This window comes from Hydractinia symbiolongicarpus, chromosome 3 (assembly GCF_029227915.1).
Source record: "Hydractinia symbiolongicarpus strain clone_291-10 chromosome 3, HSymV2.1, whole genome shotgun sequence".
NCBI classification, from domain to species: Eukaryota; Metazoa; Cnidaria; class Hydrozoa; order Anthoathecata; family Hydractiniidae; genus Hydractinia; species Hydractinia symbiolongicarpus.
In genome coordinates, this window is record NC_079877.1 from 31,153,963 (window position 1) to 31,165,476 (window position 11,514).

Consider the following 11,514-nt stretch of genomic DNA (forward strand, 5'->3'; position numbering starts at 1 on the left):
GAAAATAAGCTGCACGCAGTCAGTTACAACACACAGACGTCGGCTACCGCTACGTTAAACTTATTTTCGCTTAGACTAAAACTCGGAAAGTAGAGCTTAAAAGCATTTGATTAAACACGGAAGAGGGTATTGCAAAAGAGAAAGAATTATTTTGTCATTAAAAACCAAGACACAATTCAGGGATAATTTTTAATGATTTTGGATCTTTCCACAAATTGTTAAAATAAAACACGAACCTAGGCCAACTTTAGCCTGGTATAGACTTTACAAGTGTCTCTTTTTTTGGACAAGCCATGCAGTGCTTCAACAACAGGCTAACTATCACCTTTTCTCGCAAATGTTTTTCGATACGAATTGTACCTAGTGTCATCTTCTATAAAAGTATGCGACCTTCCTTGCTTTTACTTTTTCCACTTTTTCATGACGAAGATGTCGTTCGAAAATAAGGCGTTACTACTATTTTATCAATTCAAGTTGCATCATTTTGATCACGTGATGTTAACAAAGCTAAGCCGAGGTCTTCCTTCTAAAAAAATAGCATACCTTTTTCGTCAACTTTAAAGGAGAATAAACACAGATGAGCACAGTTTTCGTGTGATTATAATAAAATTGATTGAAGTCAGTATAATTTTTACCTCTCTGAAAATATGCTAGGCAGTAATTTAGTACTTATATAAATACTAGGGCAGTGTCCACACTGGTGCGACCGCTGCGTGCATCAATTTTTCAGTTCAAATAAATAAGTTTTCTTGCGAATGGTCATATATATCATCACTTTTGTTGAAGGCCAATTTATATGTATATATATTACAGATATTTATTATTGACTGCCTTTCAACCTATTTGTATACCTGAATCAGTTGAATATGCTGCTGGTTCCATACTTTTTATGCAAGAACTTATCCTATTTTCTGCAAAGCTTGCATATGCGCAGCAGTTGGAAAAGTGGTACGCTACGATAGGTGACCAATTTGCAATACCGCGAAATTCATTTTTCCATCGTTCAGTACGGCTAGGGCAGGTTAACTTTTCATTGGAAAATTTTTGGCCATGAAAAAACAGAATATAATGCGCGGGAAGAGGCCACATTGCGTAGTTACTTTTCAGCATTGGAAATTGACGAAGCATAGTATAACAAAACCAAACGTACTTTTTGTTTTTAAAGTAAATATTTACAATGTGAAAATAAAGAAAAGTCACATACCTATCAAAATAATAACAAAAAATAGAGAGCAAAAAAGTGTTTGATCCTTATGTGTTAGACCAGCTATCAACATGATATAAAAAGAGTTTTCATATAAAAGCTGTAATAGAAAATTAACGAGAAACGAAGTGTTGGATCATGATCTCTCAAATCAGCTCAATTTCTACAACTGACAAATTGGTACATCCAATATTTTCTGTCTAATGATTTTGATATTTTTGTGGTTGCTAACCAAAATTTTCTTGAAGTCCGTAGGACCACTTTTGCTGAAAATGAAAAAGTAATCACAGGTTTTCTGTTGGTTTTGTTTGATGGGTGAAAACGATGCGACAAAGCCAGTTATGTCTAAAAAAGAGGAGCATTATACAGAATTAGTTTGCTTGTACAGAATCAGGGATTTTTTATTCACAGAATACAGAGAATCGTCAACTTCATCTGTGTATAAAATTTTTCTCAATATGTACCTTGAGATTATTGCAGTATTGTTTCAAGATTTTTTCAGATACAATTTTGTTTTTTATAAGCAACCCGTTTATGGGCAACTGGACTTGATTTCAAAAAGTATTAAGCAACTTCAGTTCTTGACAATTCCAAACATAAGCAACTGTCTAAATTAGTATTGCACATGAATAATTCAAAGCCCAAGAGAAACGCACTATTTTCGTCTTCGTGGGCCGAAATTGTGCCTTTTCCTTGTTGTATTTCCCTTTAAAAAACTACCAGTAAATTAAGCCTGATTGCAATTTTTCTTTTCTTTATTATAACACCGAAAAGTTTATCAAGAAAAATAAGCAACCATTAAGCAACTTGAGATACAAAAATTGGTCAAAAAGTAAGCAACTTGAGTTCTTATCAAAATCCTAAGTTGTTTATAAAAAAAATCACGCATCATAGAATCAATTTTTAGCAGTTGGAAACATATCCGCTAAAATTTCTCTACAATAAAGTAAATCATTATGCTAAGCAAAATATGTATCAGACTTATTCACTTACCAATAGCAGTTGATGGTGCTGAGGGTGAATAAGGGGAAGATACATTGGTAAAAAGTCTTTTGCTTGGAGTTAATGGACTATCTGAAATTGAAGATGTCGATGCTCGTTTCTTGGGTGTACTTTGTTCTAAAGGCAAGTAACAAATTTCATGAAGAGGGAAAGGTAGTATTTATATGCTAGCTGTTGAATAGATAAATCATTGAAAGTTTTGTCTACTTGTTTTGGTTGTGTTAGAATGAAAAAATTCACAACTCATCAAAATATTTGTACAATGCAAAGGTTTTCTAACAAAACAAAACAACAATTTCTAACAATTCTCGACAATGCAACATAAGTCAATCCTGGTGATTTTTCACTGCTGCCAAGGTCAATCCACACCATTGGTAGAGTAAGACCTTGTGATTTGTGAATTGTAATGGCCCAAGCTAATTTTAAAGGAAATTGTGTCGTTTCAAAGTTTGACCCATATGATTCAGAAGTGCTTGAGCAGGGTGCAATTGGCACAACATTGTCGTTATTAAAACATGGACCAGAATAAGTGTCAAATTGAACAAGAATTGCTACTGGAAAGAGTTCGTAAGCAGATGCATACACGATGTTATGAATGGTTCCTAAAGAACCATTGCACAAACCCACTTCTGTCCAAAGATTCCTTGTGAGCATCACTCTGGCACCTACAGCTAAATAAATACCTGGTGACAGACCACCCATATCATCAGCAGAAAATTTCTGCTGCTCATCATATGATGGCGAAGCCAGCAAATCTTCAACTGTTTTCAGCTGTATCTCCATCATTCCGCGACCTTTACATTCAACATGAGACCACAGCTACGAACGCAGAAATTTTTTGCAAGAAAGACTACGCACCCAGGGCCTCCGGGAGTGGCCGCCTTCAGGCGGTCGATTAAATTAAAAAAAAGTTGCATCCTCAAAACCCTTAATCCTTAAAACATGAAACATCATCAGAAATTTTATCAGATTTGTTGATATGATGAAGAATAAGGTAAAACATTTAAGTCATGTTTTAGACAACTTACAATTTCAGTATGTGTAGCATAACAGGTAAATAGCGTGTTGTTATTGACAAAGTGCAGATATTTGTTTTTTTAACAACAAAAAGAATTTGAAATATATTGGAGCGCAGGTGACTAGCTATCTTTGCGCATTGAAATGAATGCAAAGCCGTATTCTGCATGTTCAAAAGCATTTTTATAGGGGAAATAATGTCGTTAAAATCTATTTTATAGTTTTTATCCATTTCGTACAGCATATATGAAAATGCTATTAAATTTCTTCAGATTTTAACTGAAAAAAAGAAATGGCAAAACAAAAAAAAATAGCAGCTGAACTAGCAAAACTTATTAAAATCCATTACACTGTGTGACATTTCATTTAAAATGCTCTTATTATATTATAATTCATTATCGGTTCCCAATATGATAATGTATTCTCTCAAATAAAAGTATGATATAAAATTATTGTTTAATATTAATTTATTTGTGGTTGGCTAAAAAAACTACCAATAAAATGTTTGTTCGCAGAAATATTTTTTTTGTCATCGCGCACGTACAGATATATCTGTACAGATATGAAGACAAGTTGAACGTGGAAGGTTAAGAATATAGCTTCGTATTGTATTTAATAATGGTTTAGATAAGAGAAGTTCTGCTGAAAAAAACTAAATATTTCCAGCATGGCTTTTACTAACACTTCGGAGGCAATAACATGTGGAGTTATTTTGCATCAGATACTACCCTATAAACATGTCGAAATAAATATAATTGTAAACACAATTCTAACGATGATTTTGACAGTATTTATCATCATAGTAAATGGATGTTTTTTCGGACTTCTTCTTGTGAAATTGGAAGTGAGAAAGTCAGTAAATGTTTTATACGTAATGCTATCAACATCAGATCTGATTTTTGGCCTAAGTGTTTTAGCGATAACATCTGTGTTTGTAACTGGCGACTTAAATGACTTTTGTAAAATACGTGCAGCGATGGTTGTCCTTAAATACATTCTTGGTTCAATGTCACTTTCGACTGTTCTTGCTATTACAATTGAAATCTACCTAGCTGTTAGATGCCTGTTCAGGCACAAAGAGATAAAAGAGACAAAGGTTCTGCTATTTACGTTGCTTGCTGTATGGGCACTATGTGTTGCTGTACCGATATTGGCAGCATATATGCAACACTGGTGGAGAAATTACTTGGTAATTTTTGCTTTTTACAGTGTTGTTGTATTTACAATGATTGTTCTTAGTCAACGGAAAGTTCATTGTGCTATTCGTAGCAGCTTGAGATTAAGGGGTGGTCAAAAGCATTCGTTGAAAACAGCTATCCTGTTGCTAATTTGTTACGTTGTGTCTTTTCTCCCGCTCATTGTATCGCATTTTCTTCTTCTTTTTAAAGTAAATGACTTGTTTGTTAACAGCTATATAACCCCTTGGGCGTGTTTTATCGCCACATTTAATCCTTTGTTTAATGGACTAATTTATTCGTTAAGACTACCAGCAGTGAAAGTTTATTTTCAAAGAACAGTGGCTACCAAAAGTACTCAGGTTTAATGGAGATATCTGCCGCATGCGAAAGAAAAAGTCATAATTTGGTCTAACGAAACTTGCTCAAACTAAAATGGCTTGTCCTAGCTTGTAAAAAATCAATTAGATAAATTTTTACTTAATGTAAACACTAAATAACGTGAAAATTTAACTTTGTTTCGGCTTTTTCCGCAATTATTGTGTGGAGAAACATGAACACCGTTTCCCATATATTTAGATATCTTTAAATGGCAATTAGAATCAATGCAATAGTTCTATTGAATATTAAACAAAGGCATAAGTTTACTAACCAAAAGAGATCCTGGAAAATTTGCTTGGAGAGATTTTTTTGGAAATGTCTTTAATGTAAACGCTAAACATACCTGAATGCATGATACCTGGATGCATGATACCTTGATGCATGATACCTGGATGCATGATACCTGGATACATGATACCTGGATACATGATACCTGAATGAATGATAGCTGGATACATGATACCTGAATGCATGATACCTGAATGCATGATGCCTGGATGCATGATACCTGAATGAATTATACCTGGATACATGATACCTGAATACATGATACCTGAATGCATGATACCTGGATGCATGATACCTGGATGCATGATACCTGGATACATGATACCTGAATGAATGATACCTGGATACATGATACCTGAATGCATGATACCTGGATACATGATACCTGAATGAATGATAGCTGGATACATGATACCTGAATGCATGATACCTGAATGCATGATACCTGGATGCATGATACCTGAATGAATGATACCTGGATGCAATATACCTGAATGCATGATACCTGAATGCATGATACCTGGATGCATGATACCTGGATGCATGATACCTGGATGCATGATACCTGGATACATGATACCTGAATGAATGATACCTGGATACATGATACCTGAATGCATGATACCTGGAAGCATGATACCTGGATACATGATACCTGAATGAATGATACCTGGATACATGATACCTGAATGAATGATACCTGGATACATGATACCTGAATGCATGATACCTGGATGCATGATACCTGGATACATGATACCTGAATGAATGATACCTGGATACATGATACCTGAATGCATGATACCTGGATACATGATACCTGAATGCATGATACTTGGATACATGATACCTGGATGCATGATGCCTCGGTACATAATACATGCAATTTACAGATTTTTTAATGTAATACCACAGCATACAGTAAATTTACCAACAAGTAATTAAACACCGTTTTGTAAAGCGGTGGCTACTGCGTAGGTGCTAGTAACTAGGTAGCGGACAAAATTACTAGTTTAAAATACGAAATCTGAAACAATCAAATCCGAAACAATCAACCAGCTAGCTAAACAACAGAAATAATATACAGCATTTTAAATGATCAATAGGTGTATATACTAGTTATTATCCCCTGGAATAATCAACTTTGTTCGACAGACAGCCAACGGTTATTTTTATAGAAACTAAAATAAAACTAAAATAAAACCCAAGTACCACTAATTGTTAATTGAGTTAATTGAGAATGCACTCTCATCGAATCGAAAAACTTTACACTTTTGCCAAAAATTGTATTACAGTAAAAGGTGTAGCTGCCAAACTGCACTTAGCATAAAAAAGATTTTTATGCAGCCAAATTTCGTTTTTAGCCAGAGATCGCTAACTGCTAGCTAGATAGCCCCCGGTTACAGCTTAGTAAAAATCATATTGGTAAAGTAACACAAATACCAATAATGTTGGCTAAGATCAAAGTTTGCGCACCAAAATAAATAATAAGGCTAGCTAGCTACCTGGATTTTGATGCTCCGTCAAAATCTATACATTTGTAGCCAAAATTTAGAAATTGGCGAGTTTAAAATTTGTATGTGGCCAATAAACTTGACAATAATCTATTTCAACATGAAAAAACGTAAAGAAACCGAAAATGAAAAGCTTTCAGAATAAAAAAAAAAATTAAAAAAAACAGACTTCAACGTCAACGCAGCAGCTTTTAAAATAACCGTAGTTAACCATGATTGATTAACGACATGCTAGCATTAAAAAAAGCCGATTATAATCGGGTTCGGCATGAAAATTGGCCTTAAAATATCGCATTTCGTGTTTTCGTAACGCACAAAAGGACAGGCGAAATACGGCTATCATTAAGAAAATAGTCGGTAACCTAAAGATAAATCCACGGCTTTACCCGTACCTTACATATATCGCATATCATGTGTTTGCAGCACAACTACAGAATGGCGTATCGCTAATGTGTTACGATTTTTATTATTGATATGGACACGGTAAATATCTGATGCCTGGTCTCGACATCCGAAAATGTGCAGTTGGAGTTGAATCAATGTGTTGCCTAAAACTTTATTACAGCTTCTTTTATGTACATTTATCTTGCACATATTTTTTAAGGAATTGGTAACATGTTTGTTGTTTTTTTCAAAAACTTAACCTGTGAAACACCCATGACGAGGTTAAAGTTATGCGATAAATTCGTATTGTTTACATAGCCAAAAGCTAGTAACCTTTCTTACGCAATACTTTCTATTGTTACTACGTTTCTTTCTCTATTGTCCGAACGCTTTTTAGAGCGGGGGCATTGTTTCTATTATAATAGTTTGGGTAACCAGGATATCACAGTTAAAGTAATTTATTACGTTCATTTTTTACATATATTTATTTCACATTTTTAAAAGTTTGAATAATTTGAAAAAAGTCGTGTTAATTTTTTGAATTCACAAAGAATTATTTTTCTTCTTTTTACTGTCTTGAATGAGTAAATTTATGCATTTTTGCTTTGCAAAAATAGAAATCAAATCATAACGTCTCTGAACATCGTCTGGGCTGTTACTTTGCTTTCGACTAACAGGATCTGTTTGGGGGCCGTAAAAATTCGTGGATTCAATAAATGATTTGCACTCAACAACGGCATCGACCATTTTTAGGCAAGTTGTAATTTTAGAAGACTTTTTCCAACATTTGAAACTGTCTTGTTTTGCTTTTATCTTACATTCCCACGTTATAGAATTCACAATTTTTATGATTTTTTCCTCAAACTTTAATTGTTCCATGAAAATATCACCACATAGATTTGGGTCACCAGTTGGGTTGACACAACAACACGGTGCATAAAATGAAAACAAATACAAATTTGGCTTATTCATATTTTCAGCGCTGAAATCTTCTATCAATTTTGACACTTTTGGTAATATCATTGCTTCGGTGTGATCCAGTGCGCCTGTTTTGCGTAGAGTTGCTAAATAGTTTTTACCATCAATTGTTTGCTTTGAGGAAAATGCTGTGGGAGGGGGATACAGAGCGAAGACAGGCGTAGCAGACAAGTAAAACACAGCAAACTGTCGTATTGTATTTTTTTCAGTTGCAAGTGGTGCGAAAGTGTCATGTACGTGTTGAAAGAGTTCTTCTTCAGGACTACCTTTTACGTTATCATTGTGCATCAAAGAGATGATGACGAAGAGCAGGAGTTCATACCGGTTCATCATCTTTCCAGTCTTAAAGAAAAAAGTTTAATTGGTAGCCTAAAACATAATTGCACTTTTAAAATTTAAAAATTTTTCGTACCAACATGTATTTAGCGATATTTTTCTGATATTACTAGGTTGCATCGCTTTTATCAGTGAAACGTTTGACTGAGGGACTTAATTGAACTGACTTTGGACTTTCGCCTTATAAATGTGATAAATAAAACAATTGTACTCCAAGAAATAACATTCTTCTTAATTTGACATGATTGCTTGAACTCAACGATTACGCTGGGCGCTGTGGTAGCGCTTTATTTAAAAAGTTAGATAAATAAGTCAGTTTCTACTGTGGGACCAAGCCTAGCTGTTAGCGCGCACTGAAAAAATAGAGACAGTTTCATGAAAAACATTTCATTGAATTTTTCACGGTATAAGTCCGTATGAGTTACAACGGTTGCGTCACATATTCGTACCAACATGTATTTAGCCATGTTATTCTGATATTACTAGGTTGCATCGCTTTTATCAGTGAAACGATTGACTGTGGGACTTAATTGAACTGATTTTGGACTTTGACCTTACAAATGTGATAAATGACACAATTGGACTCCAAGAAATAACATTCTAGTTAATTTGACATGATTGCTTGAACTCAACGATTACGCTGGGCGCTGGGGTAGCGCTTTATTTAAAAATTTAGATAAATAAGTCAGTTTCTACTGTGGGACCAAGCCTAGCTGTTAGCGCGCACTGAAAAAAATAGAGACATTTTCATGAAATACATTTCATTGAATTTTTCACGGTATAAGTCCGTGTGAGTTACAACGGTTGCGTCACGTATTCGTACCAACATGTATTTAGCAATGTTTTTCTGATATTACTAGGTTGCATCGCTTTTATCAGTGAAACGATTGACTGTGGGACTTAATTGAACTGATTTTGGACTTTGACCTTACAAATGTGATAAATGACACAATTGGACTCCAAGAAATAACATTCTACTTAATGTGATATGATTGCTGGAACTCATCGATTACACTGGGCGCTGTGCTAGCACTTTATTTAAAAAAATAAAGATAAATAAGTCATTTTTTACGGTGGGTACCAATCCTAGCCGTTTGTGCGCGCTGAAGAAATATAGACAGTTTCATGAATTACATTTCATTGAATTTCTCACGCTATAAGTCCGTGTGATTTACAAGGCTTGCGTCACATATTCGTACCAACATGTGTTCAGCAATGTTTTTCTGATAATACTAGGTTGCATCGCTTTTAAGAGTGAAACGATTGACTGTGGGACTTAATTGAACTGACTTTGGACTTTCACCTTATAAATGTGATAAATAAAACAATTGTACTCCAAGAAATAACATTCTTTTTAATTTGACATGATTGCTTGAACTCAGCGATTACGCTGGGCGCTGTGGTAGCGCTTTATTTAAAAATTTAGATAAATAAGTCATTTTTTACTATGGGACCAAGCCTAGCTGTTAGCGCGCACTGAAAAAATTGAGACAGTTTCATGAAATACATTTCATTGAATTTTTCACGTTATAAGTCCGTGTGAGTTACAACGGTTGCGTCACATATTCGTACCAACATGTATTTAGCAATGTTTTTCTGATATTACTAGGTTGCATCGCTTTTATCAGTGAAACGATTGACTGTGGGACTTAATTGAACTGATTTTGGACTTTGACCTTATAAATGTGATAAATAAAACAATTGTACTCCAAGAAATAACATTCTTCTTAATTTGACATGATTGCTTGAACTCAACGATTACGCTGGGCGCTGTGGTAGCGCTTTATTTAAAAAGTTAGATAAATAAGTCAGTTTCTACTGTGGGACCAAGCCTAGCTGTTAGCGCGCACTGAAAAAATAGAGACAGTTTCATGAAATACATTTCACTGAATTTTTCACGGTATAAGTCCGTGTGAGTTACAACGGTTGCGTCACATATTCGTACCAACATGTATTTAGCAATGTTTTTCTGATATTACTAGGTTGCATCGCTTTTATCAGTGAAACGATTGACTGTGGGACTTAATTGAATTGATTTTGGACTTTGACCTCATAAATGTGATAAATAAAACAATTGTACTCCAAGAAATAACATTCTTCTTAATTTGACATGATTGCTTGAACTCAGCGATTACGCTGGGCGCTGTGGTAGCGCTTTATTTGAAAATTTAGATAAAAAAGTCATTTTTTAGTATGGCACCAAGCCTAGCTCTTAGCGCGCGCTGAAAAAATATGGACAGTTTCATGAAATACATTTCATTGAATTTCTCACGGTATAAGTCCGTGTGAGTTACAACGCTTGCGTCACATATTCGTACCAACATGTATTTGGCAATGTTTTTCTGATAATACTAGGTTGCATCGCTTTATCAGTGAAACGATTGACTGTGGGACTTAATTGAACTGACTTGGGACTTTGACCTTATAAATGTGATAAATAAAACAATTGTACTCCAAGAAATAACATTCTTCTTAATTTGACATGATTGCTTGAACTCAGCGACTATGCTGGGCGCTGTGGTAGCGCTTTATTAAAAAATTTAGATAAATAAGTCTGTTTTTACTGTGGGACCAAGCCTAGCTGTTAGCGCGCACTAAAAAAATAGAGACAGTTTCATGAAATACATTTCATTGAATTTTTCACGGTATAAGTCCGTGTGAGTTACAACGGTTGCGTCACATATTCGTACCAACATGTATTTAGCAATGTTATTCTGATATTACTAGGTTGCATCGCTTTTATCAGTGAAACGATTGACTGTGGGACTTAATTGAACTGATTTTGGACTTTGACCTTACAAATGTGATAAATGACACAATTGGACTCCAAGAAATAACATTCTACTTAATGTGACATGATTGCTTGAACTCAACGATTACGCTGGGCGCTGGGGTAGCGCTTTATTTAAAAATTTAGATAAATAAGTCAGTTTCTACTGTGGGACCAAGCCTAGCTGTTAGCGCGCACTGAAAAAATAGAGACAGTTTCATGAAATACATTTCATTGAATTTTTCACGGTATAAGTCCGTGTGAGTTACAACAGTTGCGTCACGTATTCGTACCAACATGTATTTAGCAATGTTTTTCTGATATTACTAGGTTGCATCGCTTTTATCAGTGAAACGATTGACTGTGGGACTTAATTGAACTGATTTTGGACTTTGACCTTACAAATGTGATAAATGACACAATTGGACTCCAAGAAATAACATTCTACTTAATTTGATTTGATTG